Source organism: Abramis brama (assembly GCF_963993115.1).
Source record: "Abramis brama genome assembly, chromosome: 12".
Taxonomy (NCBI): domain Eukaryota; kingdom Metazoa; phylum Chordata; class Actinopteri; order Cypriniformes; family Leuciscidae; genus Abramis; species Abramis brama.
In genome coordinates, this window is record NC_139974.1 from 29,946,532 (window position 1) to 29,974,215 (window position 27,684).

The window sequence follows — 27,684 nt, forward strand, 5'->3', positions numbered from 1 at the left end:
TCAGATATCATTCACATCCGTAGTACACTACTTAAGATTAAGGGTTTGTTTAAATCCCTAATTCAAGTATGAATAACAGTAATAATAATAATTTGTCTGAGAAAAATTCTAGCTTTGGCTGCTCTGTGCTAAGTTTAGAAGGGAGAAATTTGAAGCCAGTCTTTGTTCCAATCTTGTGAGAGAAAAAAAAAGTGACCATCTTGTCAAAAGACGCCTCTTGTTTTAGTGTTTAAAAGAACATGGACTAGTTATGACAAGCTGTCAAGACACACTGCTTTTCCTCAAGGAAGAGAGTGCTTAGCTCAGCATGTGCACATACTGACTTCAAAAGCTCTACTGCCACCTATAGGATGGACAAGGAACTGCAGTAAATACAACATCCCTCTTTCATCTAAAAAAGAAAAACAGTGTAATTCAAAATCACAGTGATTTTCAACCCGTCAGTCACCTCTGATCACAAAACTATTTCTAGATTTTTCTTAGAGGTGTTAATTTGATTGAATATGCACATTTTTAAAACTCCAAATGAGTGAATGAGGTTGTATAAAAATAAATAAATGCATCTACACACTAGAAGATAATAGGGACAATTTTGGGCCCAATTCTCCCCTTCCGACAATCCTAGGTAAAGTCTCGATTATCTTGATGATTCTACAGATTATCTTATCAGATTTTCCTGTGGTGTGTTAACAGTGATTGAATCTGCTCGGAAGAACGTTGGGGCCGCATCAATCTCAAATTGTAAATATCCAACATGTTGAATATTTGCAATCAGAAATCCTGTTGTGTGGGGGGAACCCTGAGCACAAACGTACACACACATGTAGATTGTAATGTGGAACAAAACAATGCCAAATCAGAAAGCGAGCTGATTGAAGACGGCAGCCTTCAACCAAACCTTTTTCTTTTCTTTTTTTGTGTGAATTTTCTGTAAAAAGCAGTCCTAACACTATTATCGCCATTTCGTCACAATGTTTGTTTATTTTGCGATATTTCCCATGTTCACAGTCGGGACTCTTGTTGTTTGTGAATGGAATCTGTTAGCATGTGGTGTGCTGTCTTGGTCATATCGAGGCACTCCACACACTATAGGAACAAAACCGTTAAATCTTTGATTTGTTATCGTCATGTTTGTGTTCTCTCACATTTTGAAAATCTGATACGATTTTATCAATCTTTTAGTGTGTGCCAGCCTTAAGTGTTACTGAACAAGAATGGAAGTGGGGGAATGATTATTATTTTATGTGTAGTGGAAGGATGATTTTTTTTTATCTTTGAAAGACATGTGAAATAACTGGATGTGAAACCTCCTTTAGCTCTGACAGTCATAATTAATCATATAAATTGGTGTTATTAACAGCTATCTGCTGGAATCTGGCAGGAGATGTTTAGATAAGAGTGGCAGACATGGAAATAAACTCAAACATTACAGTCTGGGATGCTCGATTGCCTTGCATCATATTTTGTCTGGCTGCTTAGTCTAAGGAAGACAAGAGCGTCTAGCATATTAAACAGAGCTGAGTTCTCGTCAGGTCAGTTCGAGCCGTGTGCAGACTGAGTCTTAATGACACACACACAAACACACACACACACACACACACCTCATGTTTAACTCCCTCCACTGCAGTAATAAAACACACCCAGCCAGCACCATTAACACTTGCTTATGGGAATGTAAACCAGTTAAAAGCTGCAGTGTTGGGCACATCAAGCCTAACAAACTGCATGCAGTTACTAACCTCATGTCGTTCCAAACCTGAATGCTGCTGTTTTTGTTTTTTTCTTCAGTGCAACACAAAAGGAACTTGTGAGCATCAGATGTTCATAGTGATCATGGGATGTCAAGCTTCAAAAAAAGCTATACGATACTGTAGCTTTGTTTGAAGTAAAACATTTTTATTTATTTTTTACATATCTTCATCTTTAAAAACACTACTAATTTTATAACACTGTTGATATGTAATCTTTGGCAAATCTTATATTCAGTTTTCATAGTGTACATTATGTTGTGATGCCTAAATTCACTTGTAGCATAAAAAAATATTTATTTCCACAATGAGGTATAAAATGTTAATTTCAGACATTTATTTGTTATCAGGCATAACATCAGAATAATTACCAGTTTATTAGAATAGGCCAGGATTTTAATACCTGTGCATCCCCAATTATATACTACATAGTGCTGCAGGGATGATGTATTTTTATACGGATTATTATTATTATTTTATTTTTTTGTGACGTTGTTTTTGTAATGAGTTGGTATTTTAACACTTCTTTCAGTGGTTAACACAGGACAAATATTATTTTACTCAGGATATGTTTATTAGGGCTGGGTAAAAAAAAAAAAAAGATTTCTCGCTTTTAATCGATTCTCCTTTTGATGAACCGATAACGATTCTTAAATAGCAAGAATAGATCTTTTGGTCTATGCTCTTTTCAGTTGATGAATGAACACAACATTATAGTGTGCCTCCCATCTAATAAATCGCAATAAGCTTTGTTTTTTGTTATATGAAAATTCTGTCAATTTCAAATTCTGTCCATTTTATTATGAAATTTAACAAATACCATTTAGGTATCACTGTTGCCATTTTAGATCAAGCGAAGCAGCAGCGAGATGCGCACGTGAACTGATCATCTCTTTCTCTCTACTGCTAGTTACAGCATGAAATAAACATGAATGAACATCAGAAAGTATGTTGAATGATACAGTACAACTTACCGTGTCATGTCTCATGTAATCGCTCAATCAGTGTTTTAACAGTGGAAAGACAAGACTGTCAATAAAACAGCTTGTTAACAATAAATGTTACCTCAATAAAAGCCATTCAATGTCAATAAACTTGTTAGTTAGTTAGAAAAATGAACTCCAGAGAGGAGCAGTTTGATAAACATATTACACACTATATTGCATATTCATCGTATTTTTACTTAAACTGTTCTTTCATATTCAATGTGAATAAATTTTAAGTTTATAATTCAAGTTTTTTAAAGTTTATATTTCAAGAAACGAGTAGAAATATAACTATGTAATTAAAAAGTTATTATTATTATAACATTGTTAAAAACGTACTTATGTGTAATTTAAATGTAAGTAGCCTATGCAAATCAGTTAATTTTACGTTTATAGTAATGTACCAACTGGGGTTCCCTGTGTAGTTTACAACATTAGTTGAGATTTTTTTTTTTTTTTTTTTTTTTTTTCTTGAGAAAAATGGTCATTTACTGTACTGATACATAGCTATTTCAATTAATTGATATCAAACTGGATTGAGTTTGAACTGAATTGAATCGCAAGCTCATGAATCGAAATCAGATCGAATCGTGGAATTTGTGTCAAATTCCAGTTGTTTGAAACAACATGAGGTTGTGTAAACGATGACAGAATCTTCAAGTGCATCTAAACATCACTGGCTCTAATATTTCTAATGCATATATTATTATGACGTTCAATCCACATCGGCTAAAGAATCCAGATATTCAAAGACCTTAAACATAAGTGAATACCATTCGGTTCCAGTATTATTTTAAAAATGGAACCAGACCTCGATTTCCAATCCTTCTTCTGTGACTCTCTCTCTCTCTCCTGGTCTCACTCTAAACCACTTAAGATGATTGTTGAACGCTACTCTTGCCAGTGATAACACAATAAAAAAAGAATGACTTAGCTAAACAAAAAATAAAACGATATACTCTAGACGGTGCCTGGTGAACTGAGATTAGGAGTGTGTGTAAAAGTTGACAGGAAAGAACAGAGGAAAAAGAGGGGGGTGAATATTTCTCCCAATCTGTTCCTGTTTGTCATTAGACTGTATTCTACAGTACATATTTACAGTTTATGAGTATTGGGGCGCATATGGGGCAGATGTCTAAGCACTGCTGGGCCGGAGAGTAGCAGATGTCTGTGCATGGCAGAGCTCAAAACTTTACCTTACCTCGGCAGAATTTCTGCTGCTGCAGGGGCTGAAACTGACATGTTTGCATACACAGCATTGCAGATACCAGCATCAACATAAGCACACACCTTCAGGCCTCGTCACTTAATGGTCACAAGTGTGATTACATCAGATGCAGCTTTCAGCAACAGTTCACAACTCAGAACAGCAAATATCCAAGCAAGCAATTTTGCGTTTAAAAGACGTATAATATCCGTCCAAACACAGCCCTGACGTCTAGGCTAAAACAAGGCAAAATTTGGGTTGTCAGTGAAAATTGAATAGACGTCTAAACCATAGCCCAAGAATAGACTATTCATCAATTACAGAACATGTCAAAGAATCACAGTTGACTTTGCTTACATGATCATACATCTATAAATATCATACATCTTGTTGTTTTATATACGACATTTAACCAAATTCAAGGTTATTTTGGCTAGAAGGAGGTTACTCATAGCCAGATTATATTAGGTCTATAGTTAACCTAAACGGTGAAATGACGGCTTTTGCTTGCTGGGATAAGCCCTATTCGAACGGGATAAGTATTACCTGGTGACCTCTAGTCATTTGTAAAAATTGAGGTTGTATATGATCTTAATCCCGTGCGAATCGGCCATGTCTATAATTTGTAAAGTAAAAATTCCACCGTAAATGATCTACCATATTTCGCAGAACACCGAGGTCCTGTGATAATATTAGTCCCGTGCGAATCGACCTCTCTGTGATTTGGCGGGGTTGTTTATAATTTTTGCAAGGTTTTTGTTTCCTGTGCACTTTTTTATCCATCTTTCGCGAAGAATGGAGGCTGCGTTGGAGTGTTTTGATAGTATTTTGGGTGCTGGGTCATATCGCTATACACCATACAACTATACAATTTGCAGAAGAGAAAGCTGAAAACCAGAAGAGTAAAAACAAAAAGAATGATTAGATGGAGATGGATGACATGAATAGCAGCATGCGGTAAGGAACATTCTTCTGTTTATGATATATCATACAGCTAGACCTATAACGACAAGGTATTTCCAAGAAATAGCCTATTGACATCATATCCGGGAGATAAGTCAGTAAATTTGAGTAAAGTCACAGGCTTCGCTTATCCCGTGTGAATGCGCCACACGAATTTCAGATGTGGGTGGGTAATTTCTAAATCACACGAGGTCCCCGGATAATAATAATCCAGTGCAAATAGTGAAGTGTGCCACCAAAAATACAAATTGATGACTGGTTTCAAACAGGTTTCCAAAATATGCCCCTCATATAGCCAATGGGATGGTTGGGATAAATAAAAAGAGCAATCATCAAATATTCAAAGCACTGCAGTGTTTACACTTGGTTACTTACAATGGATGAAATCATCTCGCCCAATTTACATATGAACGCGCACAGAGACGACGGAAAAACATACGGAGAGCAGCAGCTTTCGTTTCTACTCTGATAGCCGCAAGACCACGCCGAACACTGTGAGTGTGTGTTAGAAATCAGGAATGGTGGGAGAACATTGTGCTTGGTATGTTTTTAGTCTTCAAAACAAACTTCAGTTGACAAAGTTTAAATCCTGTCTGGCTAGTGCCCTTCGCATAATGTTTATGCATTAGGTCAGTAGGCAGAGAGAAGGTGGTCTTTTGTGGCTGTTCGGATGCATTTGATCACATGAGCGACTACACAACGAAATCAATCCGGTCAAATGCTTTTTCGAGTACCTCTGGAAGTGGTAAAAACAATCAAAACAAAAACAAGCTAAAAACATTTTAGACCCCGTTTACAACTGTATTTAGCGTCGTCCACTTGTGATCCAATCGCCAAAAACAATACCAGGTGTAAACAGGGCCTAAAGTAGTCCTGAGTCTTGTGTGATATGTCATATTTAGGTCACTATTTGCTGAAAATTCGCATTCATGCATATTCAAATATGATTTGTTACACATCCCCCAGAAGATTTTGCTCAATTTCTACTTTTCCCCAGAAGAACAGCATGAGGAGTAATTGGCAATATAATTTTTGGGTGAACTATCCTTTTAATTCAATGCTGTAGCCTATTTCACAGCACTAAATGACAGAGCAATCCTTTAATCTCTGCAGTAATATTTATTAGAAAAAAAATATTTATGGTGCTTTAATATAGCCAACTGCAATACTAACAACAGAGGTTATTACAAGTAATGTTGGATTTTAATATGGTCTCATATAGACAGTTTCCATTGGCTTTTAAGCTTTACCCCACTCAACTAATTTGGACTTTTTTAGTCTTTCAAACAGCATGCTTCACTTTAAAACTTGAAGGCACGTTTTCCCACTGTGTATTCACAGAGAGGAAAAAAAATAACTTGCTTAAATAAAGTATCATTAATTAAAGTGTATGGGCACTAAATAATTCATGGGTACAGAGGAGCTGCGTAACTCATGGTGTTAGACCTCAACCTCATATAGCGTATGCCAAACTGTGGTATGCATCTCACAACTTTTCTACGTCAACACAGCTCAGGGTTACACAGGAAGTTCAAACATTCCATTACAGAATGCCCTTTGTTGGGGAACAACACTCGGGACCTGTTTGGATGAGTGCCGCAGACTAATGTAGGGAAATTTTCAGGAATTTTCCACGACTCAACAATCACAATTCCATTTCAGAGTTATAGCCAAGTGAAGCACAAATTCATTCACTCATGAATAGCCTATATATAATTTATTTTCACACATAAACAGCGTTTCCATCCCTCTCCACTGAGCAGTTTATGTTAAATTAGCAATTCCATTAGAATAATGTATTCACAGATAATGTCTGAGCATTAGCATGCTAGCGAAAGCGAGCGGGGGGACGTGTCTTTGAAGAGATACTCTAATGAAGTCTAACCGAGATGCGTTCGCATTAAAGGCAGAAGTCCAGAGCAGAGCAGTCAGTCAGTCAAGTGAGCCCACATTGGGCTTCAGATCAATACCCGACCCACACATCCCTGTTTGCAAAAACCGGCAAAAGGCACCCCACTGCTACAAAATTAATGAGGATTTTTCTCCTAACATTAGCGTTTTGCAGATAAACACATGACAAACTCCAGAAAGAGGCCGAGAGGAGGGGAAAATCTAGTAAATTTTCATCAAAGATATCCCACATACCAAAAATAATTGTAATTTTTTGCAGGCCGAAGGGCTAATGAGAGTTGAGAGCGAAGAGATAATCCATGCTATGCCTTTTATGTCTAAGCTTGGATTTGTGGATGGGCAGCTCTGAAGGAGGAAAAAAAAGAAAGTAATATATATATGCTTTAAGTCCGACAGCACTGACTTAATCTGAATGCATGAGATTTCTTTGCTGGGACAATGAACGCAATCAATCATTAGTCTTTAATGCTGTGACTCGTACTCTGAGTCTTTGAAACACTGTACGTCCATAATGTGTTGATGTGGAACATTCATAATTGAATGGACTTACGATCAATGGCAGCCTGAAGTGTACGGCATACTTAAAGACAGTGGATCGGCTTTGCAGGAGTGATTGATTTTCATATTGATTGATTGATTGAAGGCTTCTTAGCCTCTTCTTCTTAGACTCTTAGTGTACTTCTGAAGGGACACTTTACTTACTTGTTAGAAATGTCTCATGCATGGCTTAAAAATTAACAGCTGAGGGCAGCTTAGTGTGTCACTTCAACATCAGTGATGAAAATGAGGCCCTTATGTGCATGTATGAACACTGTCAACTGTCCTACTACTTGAAAGGCTAATTTTACCACTAAAAAAATGTACAGATGATTTATATAAGAAACTAGAGGAATCCATGTCATTACATGACAAACTTTTGTCCACCATATCAAAATCATGTGGTGCGACCAACAAAATCATGTGGTGTAACCAACATACAAAAACATGCAGCGAGAAACAAAACTGGATTTAATATCATAAAGAGGACCCCAGCAAATCTTCATGACTGTAGCAAGGTCAATAAGTTTCTTAAAACATCACAAAATTTCACAATTTTTTATGAGGTTACCCAAAAACAGCTCCCGAAAACTTAAGGAATTTAGAATAAATAAATAAATGTTTACTTAAAAAATATATATATTAAACTAAAAACTATACACTTTTTAGAAAATGTCACATGTACTGTATGTAAGTTGTAAGGAAAATATTTTATTACTTTTTATTTAATGGTTACACCTCATGACATTCATAGAGGCATTAAATTGATTTATAAAAAAAAAAAAATCAAAACCATATGAAGCCAACATACAAACAGTAGGCCTACATACAGCAAAAAAAGAAAAAAGAAAATTATATAATTTAGAGGACGCCACAGCCCCTCATGAATGTGTGTCAAGGTCAATATGTTTCGTAAAATGTTTGATAATTTTACCATATTATGACAAGGTTACCCAAAAATGACTCTCTAAAATTTAATGACACTTATGTATTAATTATTCATGACATTAGTAAATAATAATTATAACAACTATTTTTTTACTTTGAAAAGATACACATCTTAATCATTAAATAATAATTGAGGATGTTGAGGATAATTGAAAAATGTGTTATTACTTTTTACTTGATAGTTTACACCACATGACATTTATATAGTCATTAAAATGATACATTTCATTATTATTTTCAAAACCATATAAAATGAACAACACAAATGAGTACATTTCCAAATGCACATGCATTTTGAACTAGGATCACAACCCTAACCATTATCTACCTAAGGAGGAAAAAATGCTAACACAAATGTTGAACAAAGTCCCAACCCAATCCCTAAGACTAGCTTTAACCCCAACACTTAAAATCTGATGGGACGATGGGACGGACAAGGATGTCGATTTAAACAATGGCAGCTATTAAAGAGAGAAAGAAATAAAAAAAATTATAATAATGACAAACTCTATGATATAACAAAGGTAAGATCATCTATCAAGATGCTTTCACATACTGACATGCACATCAGACTACGAAACAAAAGCTGTCAGTTTGAGAGACGGGGTGAGGGAGGTTGTCAGGAGAGGATGCTAAGCAAGCATACAAGGAAATTAAATAGCGTCTCGCAGACAGAAGACAAAGGTTGCTGAAAAAGAAAACATCAAAACGTCCTCTCCCTGGAGGACATGAACATACACAGGCATCTGAGAAGAACAGTGACCCAATTATAAAAACAGAAGAAAAAAATGAGGATTCAATAAGGCCTTGAGAGACAAGCCCTGAATCCTGAAACATTACAGCCCTTCTTAACCCAGCATGCTAATTTAGTTGGGTTACTTTAAACTTCGGTTTCTACTGAGTGTGCTTTAAATACAGTCTCTCTCAGCATACTGACATTAAAGGTGATGAGGGGCTGTATGCACTTGAAGGAACTCATTCTCTCTCTTGCTAATGTTCATGAACACTGAGCTATCCTCTGTGTACTGCACTGTGAAAATGGACATTCAACCCACAAAATTCAGCAGAACCTCTGTGGATTAAAAAATGTCTGAGAATGAATGAATGAATGAAATGAAAATTATTATAATAAATAAAGAAATGCAGCAAAAAAGCCTAACAGTGTGTTGGATACATGCAGCTCTTAAAGTGACGGTGGCCTAATAAACCTTCTGCTGTCTTTGTAAAGGGATAGTTCACTTTGAAATTAAATTTTGGTATGTTTTAGCTTACCTCAAGGGCATCCAAGATGTAGGTGTCTTTTTTTTTTTTTTTAGGTCAAACCGTTCTTGTCTGTCAGTCATATAATGCAGGTCTATGGTCACCACCTCAAAGAGCATGCACAGAGTCCAAATTAAAGCAATTCCCCATCATCCAAATTAAACAATTCCCCATCGTAAGTACACATTGATGGCCTAAGACACGAAACGAGCGGTTTGTGTGAGAAAACGAACAGTATTTATATCGTTTTTACCTCTTATACACAGCCACGTCCAAGTGATCTGAGGGCGCGGGCGCTTCCTAGTGTGTGACGTGTGCGCAGACTGGTGCATAGATATATACACTAGATGTCGCCTTAAAGACATTTGTTCCAGTGAACTGCCGTAGACAAGGCGACATCATGCTCTTTGAGGTGGTGACCATAGACCTGCATTATATGACTGACAGACAAGAACGGTTTGACCTAAAAATATCAAAATTGAAACTACTGCGGAAAAAAGACACCTACATCTTGGATGCCCTTGAGGTAAGCAAAAAAAATACCAAAATTTAATTTCAAAGTGAACTATCCCTTTAATGTTCATCTAACAAAAAAATACAAACAGAAAACTTACCCACTGTTTTTGACTGAATAACTTTTGCAAATTGGATAAGGATTAATCTATTTTTAATTTATACAGTGAAGGGTAACACTTTATTTTACAGTGTCATTGTTGCATATGTTACATGTAGTTACTATAGTATTATTTCTATAAATGATGCATAATCACATGCAACTAACCCTAAACCAAATCAAACCCTAATCCTAACCCTTTGGTAAGTAGTTAATTCATATTACTCTGTTACAGAGTAATTATACATTTAAGTACTAATACTTAAAATAAAGTGTAACCCAGTAAAGACTATTAAGTGTTATTTTACATTTGATTATTTGATTTCTGTACCTGAAAATTGTGATGTTTCACTGGTATCTAAAAATTTTAAAAATCCTTAGCGTTTAACCCTGTTGGAGCAGCTCAAATATTCACTGTTCTATTAAATAAAAGCTAAAATATGATAGAGCAATAGAATGAACAGTGAAAGTAGCCTAAACAGAAGCTCCAACAATACATTTTAAAACACATAATTAGGCATGGAAATAAATACCAAGTTCTGGCATGAAACTCTTGGCGCAGGCTGGTAGGTCCTTAACTAATTTGGTAGCGGTCGCATCGTCATCTACATAGTGCAGTGTATTGGTTGCTGTTTCATCAGCGGCCAATAAGCTACGGCTCAACATTCAAACAAATACCGGTAGTGTTGCTGTTAGCAGTCTGCAGTGCGCTTTCAGAAACCCTCCACCTTCCCCAGCTCCACCTGTGTAGATCTACTATGGCAGGGGTCTCCAACACGTCGCTCGCGAGCTACCAGTAGCTCGTGGCCTGATTGGAGGTAGCTCGCCAAGGGCCGCTCACATATCGCGTCTTTTGCACGCTCAAGTTCGTTATTTCAAATAATTGAAGCAACGCACTCATTTTTTCCAGGCGCAGCGAGTCAACATGAAGGATGGGGGTGCACCCAAACACTAAGGGTGTTTTTTTTCTTCTCCGTAAATAAATCTTGTAGCAGAGCTACAGCAAGCATTTTTCGGTGGTGGAAATTCATTAGCTATTAAAACTTTTTTGTCGTTGTGGAGAGCGCAATGCATGGTTGCATAGCAACGACAGACGCCACGGGAAAATCGGACCGAATTTCACTATTAATAATAAAAGATAAGCTAATGTGCATTGTAAATGTCAGTAATTTATCTTTTTTGACTCATTCTTTTTATAAAAATGATTTAAAGGCTGAAATATGCAAGGTTTATCTTTTTATAAAAACTTTTTTGTCAAAACTTTATTTGAACTTGTACATGTTAGTAGATAACATGTTGCAAGACACTCCTTTAAAATCTGGCCATCATTTTTAATGTTATTATTTTAATGTTTATGTAAACAAAAAGTGCATATTGATGATAAGTTTATTTGTTATTTGCTGGTTTTAGACATAAAACTTGGTGAATTGATTTTATTGTGTAGTATTAGTACTTTATGAACAGGATTCTGTGATAACAGTGATCATTTTGGTCACTATAATCATGAAATTAAATTTTCATGCCATTTCATCTCTAGTTATCATGCACTATAAAATCAACTTATGTGTATTTACAGTATAATATGCAAAGTACAATTTTCTATAATTCTTTTTTTTAATCTCTGATTCTGTTCTTTTCTCTGACATTTAAGGGTGACATTTATAGGCCTACAAAAATGATTTTAGGTCTAAAACAGTTTGGATAGTTGTTAATATGAGAGTTATGAGACATTATTTAAGAGATTTAAGTATTGTATTACATGAGTAGCTCTCGTCCACTTTCATTTTTAAAAAGTAGCTCTCAAATTAAAAAAGGTTGGAGACCCCTGTAACTATGGGGTTATTTAATGTGTGTTACATGTGCGGCAGCAGCAGCATATCTTACATGCTCACAGCAATGTCTGGGAATGTATTAGCGGTAGCAAGTCTCGGTTGCTCTGTTCTAGCAGATCTATTCCACCAAGACCAAATACATTAACACTGCCATAACTATTACCATGCCAATCTCTCCAAGAGTTGTCATGACAGAACTGAAGTAAATATCTATATAGTTAACGAATCTTCGTTGAAGTCAACACATAGACTTCATGAAGCCCTTCACAGTCCTCTCAGGACACAAACATGTTACATAAGCCGAAGTAAGCGCAGCAGATGCCATTTGGGACACATCTGTTCAGACGGATTACCTACCAGCCAAAAACATGGAAAAAATAATACTGACATGTGCTGTGCTGCCATGAAGACAGACAAGGTGAGGCGTTTAATTCCTTCACGGAGACAGATAAAGAGAGGCTGGACTATAGATCAATAAGCGATTCAAGCGTGTTTGTGGAATGGGAGAACTCGTATTAAAATCCCAAGCAGTGTCAGAACAGGGATTGAGGTATAAAAGAGCTTAAAACTGAGCTCTGAGCTTATAAGCATGATTTCATCATTTCCCATCAGCTTAGACGTCGAACCAGTGACCTACTCTCAGTGTTTGTGTGCATGTGTCCCACTGAGCTTTTATAATAAACTCATGATGTCCTCAGATAAATACCTGTCAAAAGCTGGAATTACACATCACTAAGCAGGTGCAGCTGAGAAAACGGATCTGAATATGTATGCTTGGCGACTAAACGTTGACATGCAGCTTGCTGATTTGTTAATGCAGATTAGAAAATTTACTTCCATTGCCTTACACCAAGCCTTATATTCCAAACGTAATCACCCACATCTGGTTTATTTATATAGTCATATTCCCAGTTCCCACAACAACTTTTAAATGTCAGGACGTTAAGTGAAAATGGTGTTGCTATAGATGTTTCGGACTGGACCACTCACAAGCACAGAGAATCATATCCACATATAAACATGATGATTGAGAACCCCTCCCCGCCACCCCGAAATGATGCAAACCACTGATGACAAATACTTCAAACAATGTTACTTGAGTTAATCCAACATTCCAAATCAATATCCTGAGTACACTTAACTGCAGAGATTATGTTTAGGAAAACAGATAAGCATTAACTGGGAAAGTACGTTGGCAGCAAACATGTGATGACAGATGGACAGTACTGTCAAAATAACAGTCACGTGATCTGTCTTTTTATGAAAAAATTGATACCCTATCACAGGGGTGCCCAATCCTGCTCCTGCCAATCGACTGTCCTGCACAGTTCATCTCCAACCCTAATCAAACACACCTGAAGCAACCAATTAACATCTTCAGGATCACTTGAAAATTAAAGGCAGGTGTGTTTGATTAGGGTTGGAGATGAACTGTGTAGGACAGTCGATCGGCAGGAGCAGGATTGGGCACCCCTGCCCTATCAGATTTAATGTCTGATATTCAACACCACACCACAACACCTATGTTTCCATTCAAAGCTGCAAATTTAACTTATGCACAAAATTGGAATATCGCATAAAACATTTGCGAATAAAGCAGCGTTTCCATCCCATGTGTTCAAGAAAACAAAATCGTCACTTCCTGGGAAATTGGCGCAAAATATCTGTAACAAAAATTTTGAAAAAAAACAAAAAAACAAAAAAGTTGCTGCAATCAGGGAAGCCACTGTTTTGTTTTGTTTTGCTTTTTTTTTTCATATCTCAATATGCACCTAAAAATAGCTGGATGGAAAGTAGCTGATCTTAATACATTCACACATTTAACTTGTTGGCCAGTTTGGGGTTACCAAAGTTTGGGGTTGCATTAAATTTATCCAAACTGACACATTTCATTTATTTGTACACACAGTCATTTATTTGTAATATTAAAACATTTCATATTCAAAAAACTTATTTAAAACATTAATCTCATAACATTATTCATGCAGTTGTAATTTTGCAGTGTAAATGCATTCATGTCACCTCTGAGTTTCATTAAAAAGTCTGTATAAATACATCTAAATGCCAATTCAGATGCAACTTCTGTTTCCTCTAAAGTGGAAAGAAGAGTTTTCTTGATACTGATTTCATTTGATTAGTAGCAGCTCTATAGGGTCTCATTATTCTAATTGAAATTATTGATAAAATGTAAGAATTTCACATGAAAGATTATGCATAAATGTAATAAGGTTAGAGGGAAAATGCTCTTTATGAAGGCAAATAATTCCCTGGAAATCAATTTAAGAGGGGCAAATATCACAAATATGCTGATTTAAGTAAGAGCTGATAGAACACTAAAAAGCTTATTGCTTTAGAATACATTACATTTCTTTCCAGGCAAGTAATTTTTCGAAGTGAATGACAAATTTACTTGTTTACTTGTCATGACAAGGTTGAATGTCAAGCTCTGATGGTTAATTTATTTGCATTCACTCTATACTGTGCAGTTACCAAGCAAGTCTACATGGCAAATTTAACCCTTAAAAATTACAGTGGTATTGTCATAATTAGGTTGATTCAAGTATTATTTAATATTTTGATATACTAAAAGTAAAATATTTTACACCATAGATGAACCATTTAATCTATGGTGTAAATAAATTTCTCATTTAAGATATTTTCATTTTATATATATATATAATCTCTCTCTCTCTCTCACACACACACACACACACAGCAAAAACTTTGCCTGAACTGTTCAAACTAAACTGTAATTCATCAAAATATACTATTTTCCCAATAACACATTTACAAGCAGCTCAGCTTGTGTTTATATGGATCTAGTGACTGGTGTCTACACAGCCTTGTTTGTGTCCAACAACAGAAGAATGTGTGAAATATTTGCCTTCGGTCCCTCAGTATAGGCATCTGGTCAAGTACAGTATAGCAGAATATGTGACAGATTGCTGAAATGTTATTTGGATTACATTAGCTGGCCAGCTTAACCATCTTTACATCAAATAAATATGGACAGGACAGCAAAGATGATTTCAACTCCCCGCAATCCAGAGGATTGGTGTCAAATCAAAACAAGAATGTGAATGGACACACACACACACACCCCCTTTCAATCATAATGAAACAACTTTCAGGGCTCTTCATTGTAAACCTCTAAGCCTGCTGTGGATCAAAACTCTTCACCTACTGAGATAAACAACCCCTCTTTACCATTTGTCCATACTCCATTTTTTTATATATATATATATATATATATATATATATATATATATATACACACACACACACACACTGTACAATGATAGATCAGAAAAAGGAACAAGACAGCAGAAGACTTGAAATGTTGAAATGTCTGTCCTTCAGAGACAGACACAGGAATACTGCTCCATCTTGAATACTGACACACAACCACAATTATTCATTTGTGGCCTAAAAATATTTCCTCTTTCTTCTTTCAGCTTCCAAATGGCAGCCTCTATGAAAGTCTGAATTGTGAGGCTTTTACAGACAGACACACATTTTCAAACCCGCTAGCAGCCGAGAAGCTGTCATGATGAACAAGGCACTGCCAACGAAACAAAAGCAAACATTTTGACTGGAGATTACAGTTAGAGGCTTGCTGGAAGTCTGTCACCATGGCAACACATGGAAAAGGGTTGAATTGCCCCCACTGTGAGCACTGAAGATGAAACAGACATTAAGCTAATCCTCCACCTTATTAAAATGTAAAGTCAGCAAAAGAGGAACACACGCCAGCTAAGACCGTCTCAATATTCTCTTCTCCTCCCCACCTCATTTCATTCTGTATGTGTGAATATGTATATTTAGAGAGAGACAACCTTTATGAAATCTTTTACTTTAGTGGCACTAACTGTAGTAACTATGGTATTTCAGTTTTTAGCATACTAAATTATAAGGGGATTGAGCGAGTCACTTTTATTACAACTATGGTAAGCTGACGGCTCCTTTTTTTTTTCAAAACAAATACTGTTGTTCCCTTCTAATCACTGTAATGAGGACCCAGTTTTACACGTGGTTTTACTACAAATACTACAGTTAAACTATGAAAGAACTACTCTACATTTTCATAACAAAGGAGAGCACTTAATTTAGCACTTGAAGTTTACATGTATTCACAACCAATCCTCCTTACATATAGCACATGGGTGAAAACAGAATGTTCAACAAGGAAAAGTGTAGGGCAGTACTTGTAAGGAAGATGTAAGTTAGGCTGAGTGGAATCCATAAGCGGGTCTTTATTAAAGGATCTGTGCCCGGTTGCATAAACTAAAGCACCTTAAGTTTTTCCCTTAAGTATGATACTTAAGGGGCGATTTCCCCTTACCTAAGAGAATAACTTAAGGGTGTTGCATATAATCTCTTAAACGGTTCTCTTAGGTAAGGGAAACATTTAAGTGTTTCACTACAGCGATCCTGGATTCACGTTATAAAAGTCTGTTGTTGCCATAGATACGCAAAACACTAACATGCTGCGTCGCGTCTAGGACAACTCGAGGTATCGCACACCGGACGCGCACTTTCTCAGTTTATGGACACAGCAATATTGTTATGTTTAAGGACATTATGGAATTAAGATAATGGGCCCTATTTTAACGATCTGAAACGCAAGTGTCAAAGCGCAAAGCGCAAGTAACTTTGTGGGCGGGTCTTGGCGCTGTTGCTATTTTCCCAGCGGGATAAATGACTCTTGCGCCAGGCGCAAATCTAAAATGGGTTGGTCTGAAGTAGCTTCATTATTCATAGGTGTGGTTTGGGCGTAAAGTGAAATAAACCAATCAAAGCGTCATCTCACATTCCCTTTAAGAGCAGACGCGCTTTGTTCTAAAGCGGATTCCTATTATCAGGGCTGGACTGGTAATCTGGCATACCGGGCAAATGCCCGGTGGGCCGACGTGCTTTTTGGGCCGATACATCTCATACTTTTTCTTTTTTTTTTAAACGGCCCATAAAACTCGTACATCGGCGGCCCATTCGTTTTGTTTTGTTTAATTGACGGCGCTGGGTTAGTGCCGGTGTAATGCATTGGTCAAAAAAAAGTAAGCGTTAGTTTTTTTTCCACTGACAGACCGGCCCATGAAACGCGTAGATCAGCGGCCCATTGGTTCTTTTCTTGATTGACACTGGGCTGGCCCAATCACAGCTTTAAAAACCTCCCCCTTTGGGCTTTGAGTTAGCGTGCAGTGTCAAGTGTGTATCTGTCAAAATAGTCTAAGTAAGAGATGGAGAAGAAACGCATGGAATGTGCAGAGAAATAGCGTGTAATAGAAATAGCAGACGCTGTAAAATGTGTCAAAATATATATGTTTTCTGCAGCAGCAGGACCTTCATCAGCTCCAGTGGCTGATGAGGAGGATAGTGAGGAGGATCAGGGGAGAGATGAGAAAGTGTAGAGTCCGCGCGCGGTAAGCAGAACTACTTTCAAAACACTTTGGCTATGAGTGTAGGAACCCATTACCCAGTTACGCATTATTTCCACATCTGCATAGTTGACGATTACAGAAGTTTACTAGAAGTTTAATGAGACGCGTTTTTATCCATGTTTTCCGCCAAAATAAAAGCTTGATGCAGTTTCCGTCAAAATAAAAGATCATGTGCTTATCTCTTTCAAGTTTAGAAATTAGTACAAAACTAACTATGAAAGTTTTCTTTATTTTTCAGTGCATTTGTTTTACAATATATGGCTATTAGGCTACTGTCATGAGATTAATATTATATAACTATTATTATGTAGTAATATAGACAGACACTGTTACTAAAAGCGGTTTGATTTTTTCTTTGTTATATTTGCACACTGAATATGGGTTGGAGCTTTTAATTTTGAACCCTCAAACTGCACCAGATTGATGAATTTAACATTAAAATGCACACAATTTTCTTAAGGGGAGCATGCCCCCAAACCCCCCTAGAAAGACTGAGGTCCATACACAACAGTTTTACCAAAAATCCTGTGAGAAACACTGGTATTGCTATGCCAATGCAGCTTATAGCTTGTTTTTTGGATGCATCACTGTGGAGTATAGTTCAATTGTATTAATAAATTACAATTTTGTACTTATTTCATCTGTTAACTCTCATTACATGGCATTAGTGGTTTTTATGAATAGGAGTTGAACAAAAACATATTCAAGGGCATGCAAAGATGGGTGGTGTTTATGATCATGTAGTGGGCCATGTCTGGGCCAAAATGCCAGGGCCGATTTTCTGTCCCAGTCCAGCCCTGCCTATTATAACGGCGGATTTGCCAGACGCGCGCCAGGAGCGGTTCACAGCCAAGGAGAGCAACGCTCTCGTCAGGGACGTTGGGGATGGAGAAACCCACCCAAATTAACTTCGGTTAAAAAGGTGTATGATAATTTGGGTAAATGTGTAAGCTAGATGTATGCTTTTATATAAATTGTCTATCTATCTATCTATCTATCTATCTATCTATCTATCTATCTATCTATCATAATAATGTATGATTTGCAAAAATGAAAACTGCTGCTTCTGTGTAGATGAGAGAATCAAAGTGTATGCGCGTTGTGCACACGCTACATTGATTATGGCCAAGCATGCGCCCTTAAAATAGCATATGAATAACATGCGCAACGCGCCACTGACTTTAAACTATTTTTTCCTGGTTAGTGGCGCAATTGTTTTCTAAACCTGCAAAATAGCATGAAGGAACGTTTGCGCCGGAACACGCCTCCTTTTTTGCGCTGAACCGCCCAGGGAGCGCAAGTTCATTCCCTAGTTTAGCGACGTGCTTCTGTGGAGGGAAAAGCGCGCTTTGCGCGAGTGCAAAATAGGAATGATACATGCGTCGGTGTACAAAGTCAGTTGCGCTGGGTGCAAGATAGGGCCCCATGTCTGTACGTTATGTTATGACTGTGCTGTACAATTAAATATAATCGTTGCTAAGTCTGCAGTCACTTTACCTCAGAGTGTCCGTTAACTGAATGAATTGAGAATATCACCTGAAGATCCGATACACACTAATTGTACATTTATTGAATGGTAGCCGATTTATGCACGTGGAAAACATCTCCCACTACCGTCTGAAAACTCCCAGTTGCAAAAAAACGGAGTGCTATAAGCAGTTGTAACCGCAGGTAAAGAGTGGTTGTGATGTGTGACATGGTCAAGGTCGCTGTCTAGTTTGTTAGCGATGTCAAATATTGCGCGTCGATCAAATCGGTAACGTTAGCTATTCTTGCAACAATTTTTCATTGCTAAGATGGTCCAAAGGGTTCTCTCTATCCCTAAAAATTCTTCTTGGCACATAATGATCTTCAGCTGGTTCCATAAATTCAGCCATGTCGTCTTATTTTTGTCCGCGTTACTTAGTAAGGTTACGATTTCCAAACCTTACATTATACTTAGGGAAATGACCGTTAAGGGGTTTTATGCAACACTTAATGCTTTTTAAGGGATTACTTAAGTGAAACAGCATTTAAGGGAAATTCTAAGTGTTTATGACGTTTCACTTAAAGAAACCCTTAAGTAACACTTAAGGGTTTTTTTCTGCAACACCCTTAGGTTTAAGGGAAACATAAGGGCGAACTTAAGGGAAAATTACACTTAAGGTGCTTTATGCAACCGGGCACTGAGCATAAAATCCAAACAATAGTCACAACTCGTAGTCAGGTCATAGGCCTTGGTCGAAGCACAGGTAAAACTATCCAATAGCAAACAAATCCAAAAAACAGCAATCCAAAAGCATGAGTCAAAAGGCAAAACAATGGTCATAACTGTAGTCATCAAAAGAGAATGGTAGAACGCTTAGTAAGGCAGAGAACTGGCAATACTTCGCAATAAGGCAGTGATAGCACATGGCTTAAATACAGGGTGACAGGAAATGACAAGACAGGAAATGATGTGGCAGGAACAGGAAGTAACAGAGTTCAATATTCAGGTGATGGCTCCCTCTGATGGACTGGTGCCTGATCAAACGTTACAGTACTAGATTTGATCTATCATGAATCGATTGGATTGTGAAAAAAGGGCATTCAACATCAGAATGAAGCAACTGTAGATCTGAGTTTGTTGTGGATCAATTAAGACTACTCGGCTCCCAAAAACCACACTCTGACATTTTGGTTCACCCTTGAGAGCATCTCAACTTTTTCTCAACTTGTGCTTTTTTCAAGTATATCATTATTTGTTATTATTGACTTTGCTCAACTTTAACCAACAGCTTGGACAGCCCAAGTTGTGACATCATTTGCAAAGGAAAGTCATGGTGTCATCACATTCCATTGAAAGCCCTTGGGAAAAGCACACTTTTAGCATTGTGAAACTTGTAGCCCTACACTATTTACTTAAATATACTTGTAATTAAACATCTGCAATGATGAGGTTGCAATTCAGTACATTTAAAAATAAATTAATACAGTAAACACAATATTGAAAACTACACCACAGTTAAAGGAACACGCCGACTTTTTGGGACTTTAGCTTATTCACTGTATCCCCAGAGTTAGATAAGTCCATACATACCCTTTTCATCTCCGTGCGTGCTGTAACTCTGTCTGACGCACCCACCGCTAGCCTAGCTTAGCACAAAGACTGGAGGTAAATGGTTCCAGCTAGCATACTTGCTCCCAATAAGTGACTCATGTGACTTTGTTATTTGTACACGCTGTGACTATACAAATCACAACATGTAAATAGGAAAATGTTGGCGTTATTTTGTCACTCATTGGGAGCAGTATGCTAGCTGGAGCCGTTTACCTCCAGTCTTTGTGCTAAGCTAGGCTAGCGGTGGGTGCGTCAGACAGAGTTACGGCACGCACGGAGATGAAAAGTTTCCTTTAAAATTATGATCAAGTACTTTACATGTGCTTTTGTATGTTACTCCACACATTAAGTGCACTATAAAAGCACAATTTTTAAGTTTATTAAGGAACAGTTAAAAGTGGGTTACACTTTGTTTTAAGGTGTCCTTGTTATAGTGTAATTATATATTATAAGTACTGTGTAATTATACTTAACTACATGCACTTACTATAGGGTTTGATTTAGCGTTAGTTGCATGTAATTATGCATAATTTATAGTAATTACTATAGTAACTACATGTAACGTGTAACAAGGACACTGTAAAAAAAGTGTTACATAAAAGTGAACTCTTTAAGTACACTTATGGCCTTTTATTTCATTAATATTATAGTATCTATTTGCAAATATAGGTTTTTAGATATTTTAAATATTTGAAGTACATTACAAGTGTAGATTTACAATTAAGCACACTTTTTCACAAGAATGAATATGAAGACAATAGCTTTTTGTGTGTGCAAATTGTGCACATTGTGAACACAATGAAGCAAATAAGGTCAGTTTTCACTTTAAAAGCATTACAGTTTAAATGGACAGATCCACAAAAGACATATCAGCATAATTATGTCATAAGCCTCAATAAATGTGCTGAGAGAAAACAGTAGGGAATATAAGGCCAAAAGGAATGTTGAGTGCACCTTATCTAATACTCAAGAGATATCATCAGCTAAGCTACTATCTGATGCCCACTAACACACTGTGCCAGGAGGTCATGCTAGGACAGAAAGCTAACATATCAAGGTCAGCAGTCAGACCAAAACAACCTCCAGCCTGAACTTCATGAGTGTACAAAGCAGCTGAGCTCAAACTCCTTTTTAATCGAGTGAGCGAGCCAGTAGTACGGTCACCACAAATCGGCAGGGATTTCAGCATTGCTTAGTAGGGCTATCAGGATTACCACCGCCTGTAAACAGTGTCTGCTTTATCACACATTGTCACAGCTGTTATCTTCCAGCTCCTGCGTGTGTGTGTGTGTGTGTGTGTGTGTGTGTGTGTGTGTGTGTGTGAGAGAGAGAGAGTGTGTGTTCAAGTTACTCTTTAAAACTGTTTTGTTTACATGTCTGGCTGTGGTTTTCTGTTTATGGTTTTGTCATTAAGAGTGATCTTTCCTCAATGTTTGACAATCAATGAGTGCATTCATGTATTCATTTTTAGGAAGAACACACACAGAAGGTACAGACTATCACCAATTTTTTTATTAACAGTATTTTTTTTTAAATCTCTTTTAGATTTGCAAAAAGGTTTGGACCATTTGAATTTTAAATGTATTTAAATTATTTTCAGTGTTAGCCTACTTTAAATATAACTAACTGTAAACCATTCTCAGATTCATTAGCATCAAAAGTGTAAACACTGGATCTGTTGCACAATTATTATTCTTACAACATACCCAGTGTAAAAAATACATAAATGCAAACATATTTCCAAAATTCACTCAAGAAAGACACAATCCGTTTAAAGCATTTTAAAATGTCTGTCTCAATGTGTCTGGCTGTTGCAGTGCTTTAAATGGGATGAATTTAAAGATGCAACTTTTTGAGGTTTTTACCGTGAAAACAGCAAGCTGTTGGCTCACTAATTAAAAATTGTTACTAAAAAAAGCAAAAATACAGAAAATTAAACAAGGTGTAAATCAACTTGCCGGTTTCTTGGATGACCAGTCAATTATTAATTAGTCAATTATTGTAATCTGTCTCTAAAACCCAGACACACACACACACACACACACACACAAAACATAGTTGTGAATATCTCTGTGCAACTGAATAATCTGTCAACTACTTCTGACAGCACACCACTTGGATAAAGACACAAAATGGAAAATTGGAAAGATATCTGCTTTAATGTCTCTGAAGTTGTGCTACTGTACAAAACTAGCAGTATTGTGCCATATTGAGCAAAATATGTTTCAGTATATATATATATTCACATACAGCTATACAGCCTGTCTTGTATACAGATCCTCAACCAGATCAGTTCTCTCAATTCTTTTTAAAGTTCCTGATCCAAAGAGCAATGCTCAGACACAAGCTTTCAAACCGCCTCCCTGGGGGACAAGCCGACACAAACACATAGACATCTAAATCACTACCGATGCTTTGAATCATCCTGTTCCTTCATCCCCTGTTCCGCACAAATAATCTAAAGCACTCATTATCCATGGAGCTGCAAATCAATGACAACAATTAATTACCAGACAAATGGACCTCTGTTACCCATAGTCATCATCAGAGCAGTCCTCCCTTTTATTAGTTATGCTGATGATAATAAATGTAGACTCATCAGTCAAGCCAAACTCTAAGAACAGCTCGTATTTCCCCAGGGCATCCAGCACAGAAGATCTATAGCTCAGACTGAGTAAATAATGGATGGGACAGAGATAAACATGAAGTCTCTGTGGGTATACAACTTCGATTACAAGTCCTTCAAAGACCTTCAATGGAGAGGCAGTTGCTGTGGGCATGAGTGGAACCTGAGGCCTTCTGCATCAAGCTCTTGATGTAAACCAGCCAATCATTAAACCTCTAGCAAACACTCTTCTCTGGTTAGTTTTGATGGTCTCATGACAATGAGAGAAATCTGAATAAGTAAACTGATTATTTAGTCAAGTTGGCACTAATTGGGAATTTGATCTGAGCTTCTCCAATAAACATACAAAATCCAATTACCAAAAGTTCTGGAAATGCATGTCTTATAATCTTATAATCTTGACAATCAAAATGAAGAAATACCTCACCTTACTCTTCACGCTTTAAACCACTTTTGCAGAGTTTGGTTCCAGTGGTGCTCTTACAGGAATGGCCGTCATACAGCTATTCCCATTGTAGCTAACCAGTAGAAGTTAGAATGATGTCTTGGATCGATGACCATCCAATCTACTGCTCCTTCATCTTTCGCTGCTGAATTCCTCCACATACCTACAGTCAGTCCCAGTCAAGAAGGAGCCAAGAAGTAGTAAAAGACTGCTAGTTTGGCTTCACCAGGTGACATTTGAAAAAGAGTTCCTTTTAGAATTCAGTCGTTGTCACTCATATGTCGTCTTCATTGTTGTAGGACCTTAAGAACAGTGCTTGCATTTATACCTGTCACACATCATGACGTGATGCAATTCCCAAATTGCTTTTGTAGTCACTTCAATGAAGGTGTTAATCACAAACACTGTGGAAGTGTCAATTGGAGCAAACATCTGGGATAGAATGTTAGAATGGCAAGTAGACGATGATTAGTACTGTGGGTAGGCCTGTCACGATAACAAATTTTGCTGGACGATAAATTGTCCAAGAAATTATTGCGATAAACGATAATATTGTCGTTCTGAGACCATTTTCATCTAATATAATGATAATGGCATAATAATGCAGGTACACCTTTTCAAAGATCTATAAACTTTTATTTCTTAAGAATATTAAACATTGAAAACGGAAAACATTTTAAATATCCACAAAAAATGAACAAAACAACCAAAAACAATAAAAGCAATAGACTCTATGTCTGTTAACAACAAAATTCACTTGAATAAATACCAAAAACAATAAATAAAATGGATGTAAACAAAATTGCACTTCAAAAATATTAAACATTAGGCTCAGACATAAATAGTGATACATTCCATAACAGGCAAAACTGCCAGTTAGGACCTTTGTAAACAAATAAAAAAAAAGCCTCAACAGGCCATATCACACCATTTTGCACTGTCCTCCTTCCTGTTACTTTGTCGACTAAACGCCCGAGTGATTGTGTACTGTCGGGAAGACGGAGACGCACTTTATTGCGTGTATATGCTACGCACTGAAAATACTATTACACGTGGGGCTGTTTACACCTGCCCACTTCATGCGTTTTCTCAGATCGGATTTCTGATTTATCAAAACGATTCCATTTACACCTGGTCACATAAATGTGTTTTTGCGAAACGGATTTAAATCCAATCTTCAATTCCCGCGCTATATGCAGATTCAATGGAGTGCACGTCACCGAAAGCAACAGATATGAGCTGCATTTTATTGATCATCAGCTAAAATTTCAAAATCAAAGACAGCAATAAGAGAGAGCAGTAACAGCCCTGGTAAGATAATTTCGTTTCTTAAGAATTTACTTTTAATGATGATGTTTGTGTGTTAAGCGTCTGCGACTTACTTTCACTTTGATTTGCGATAGTTTGCACGTTGGCATGAATAATGCGTGTTCCAGTAGCGTCGTCATATCTGGCTATAACATATAGACTATAACACGCTCTCACACGTTTATTTTTTTAGCATTTTTTGGGGGAGTACACTTTACATACAGTGCAATGCATAAGTGAATACACCCATGCTAAAGTTGACTAAAAAGAGGAATAAAAAATCATATTTTGGAAATTGAACTTAATGCCTTAATTTAAAAAATGAGGAAAAATCCAACCTTTAAGGACACCAATTTTCTTTGTGAATGAATAATGTATCGTAAATAAATAAATGTTCTTCCTTAAAATACATGGTGCATAAGTGAGTACACCCCTATGTTAAATTCCCATAGAGGCAGGCAGATTTTTATTTTTAAGTATTTAAAAAAAAAAAAATTTAGGATACTATGCATCCTGATAAAGTTCCCTTGGCCTTTGGAATTAAAATAGCCCCACATCATCACATAGCCTTCACCATACCTAGAGATTGGCATGGGGTACTTTCCATAAGATCATCTCTCAATGCAAATCAAACTAGCTTTTAGGCTAACTGAAATAAAATCATGCCAATCTCTAGGTATGGTGAAGGCTATGTGATGATGTGGGGCTATTTTAATTCCAAAGGCCAAGGGAACTTTATCAGGATGCATAGTATCCTAAAAAAAAAAAAAAAAAAAATACTTAAAAATAAAAATCTGCCTGCCTCTATGGGAATTTAACATAGGGGTGTACTCACTTATGCACCATGTATTTTAAGGAAGAACATTTATTTATTTACGATACATTATTCATTCACAAAAAAAATTGGTGTCCTTAAAGGTTGGATTTTTCCTAATTTTTTTAATTAAGGCATTAAGTTCAATTTCCAAAATATGATTTTTTATTCCTCTTTTTAGTCAACTTTAGCATGGGTGTATTCACTTATGCATTGCACTGTATGTGGTTTCAACAACCAGATGCATTAACACTTGTTTCGTCTGGAATGCGGCCCAGACCACCTCCTGAAGTGGCTTGAGTGATCGGATTCAAATCCGTCTCGAATGCGTTTCGGAGGGCATTTACACCTGGTCTTTTCACGATCGGATAGCTATCTGATCTGAGAAAACGCATGAAGTGGCCAGGTGTAAACAGCCGCTTTGGTAGAGAGAGAGAGAGAGATGAGGAAAACAAACAAGCATGCAAATGGAATTATCGCGGCCGGAAAAATTATCGAGCTCATTTTTTTTTATCGTGCGATTAATTGATTTATTGACTATCGCGACAGGCCTAACTGTGGGGAATCCAATAGTTTGAGATGAAATCCAAGGTTGAGTTTTGGGCAAGCCATGACAGGTAACCTTAAAAAGGGATACCATTGACAGGTCACATATAGGGCTTACAATGTTTGGACAACTTTAAATAGACCACGTACTGTAGAGTACTTGGAATAAAAATGACAAATCCATGCGGGGTCCTGTACGATCAAGTATAATACAGTTGCATTGGCCTCTTTTTCCCTTCATGATGCAAGGATAAATATGCTATCTCTGCCTCTGGTCACTAAAAGTTTAAAGAAGCTACAATGACATTTTGAACTCTTGAAAGTTCCCTGGCACTCCAGGCACAAGACTTTTTACAACCCAACACTCTTCCACTCTACCAAGAAAACACTACTTTGGTGTTAGCAGGAACTTTGACAACTGGCTTTTGGTGGGTAAGTCTTGTGGGTAGGTCTCCTACTTCTCTCTTCCCAGACACTTGCCCAGGAGTGAATGGATGGTTTACTAATGGTTACTGAAAAACTCTTGTGCACTGGTCTTGTTTTGAACTGAATTCTCTAGGTCATACTCCCACTATCTGTTGACAACTTCACAGAGATGCAGAAGGAATCTCCTCTTCTAACAGCCTATGGAAAAACTATACCCACAGAAGACTTAAGGATACTGTATTTGGTGTTGTTGTTGTTTAAAATGCAGAGAAGTTTAGCAAATGGGTCAGTGGGATTTCCATATCAAAGTACATAACACCTTTTCTTTCTTTCTTTCTTTCTTTCTTTCTTTCTTTCTTTCTTTCTTATTTTCTTTGAAAGTTTTTTTGAAATCTACAATCTACATTGAGCTCATCATGTGGTAACATACTCCTTAAAACTATGCAAAAAAAAAAAAAAAAGAAAGAAAGAAAATAATCTATAATCTTCCAAACAAACTCTTTATTTAAAAATCACTGGACTACATAAAAAAATGGCAAGACGTTCCTGTGTTCATCCAAACACCATCTTCATTTCTAAAAATGTGGGGAATACCATCAGCTCTGGCAAGCATACTATGTGGACAACTTTTTAGTCATGTGACTTCTACATGTGTGCAGATCATTATGTTTATATTTACCAGAGTTACTTCTTGTGTTTTTACAACTGAAGATGGTGTTTGGATGAACACCAAAACGTCTTGTCGTTTCTTTTTATGTAGTCCGGTGATTTTTAAATAAAGAGTAGTTTGTTTAAACATATTATAACCTGGATGTTTTAGAAAATGATCTTTATTACCATCACACAACCGGGCTGCAGGAGTCTACTTCAATGACTCATGAGACAACAATATAGTACCATGTTAAATTACAAGGACAGTCCCTGTGGAATGACCTGGGGTTAAGTGCCTTGCTCAAGACCACAATGGTTATATAATCTTTATTGTATTTATTTAGCA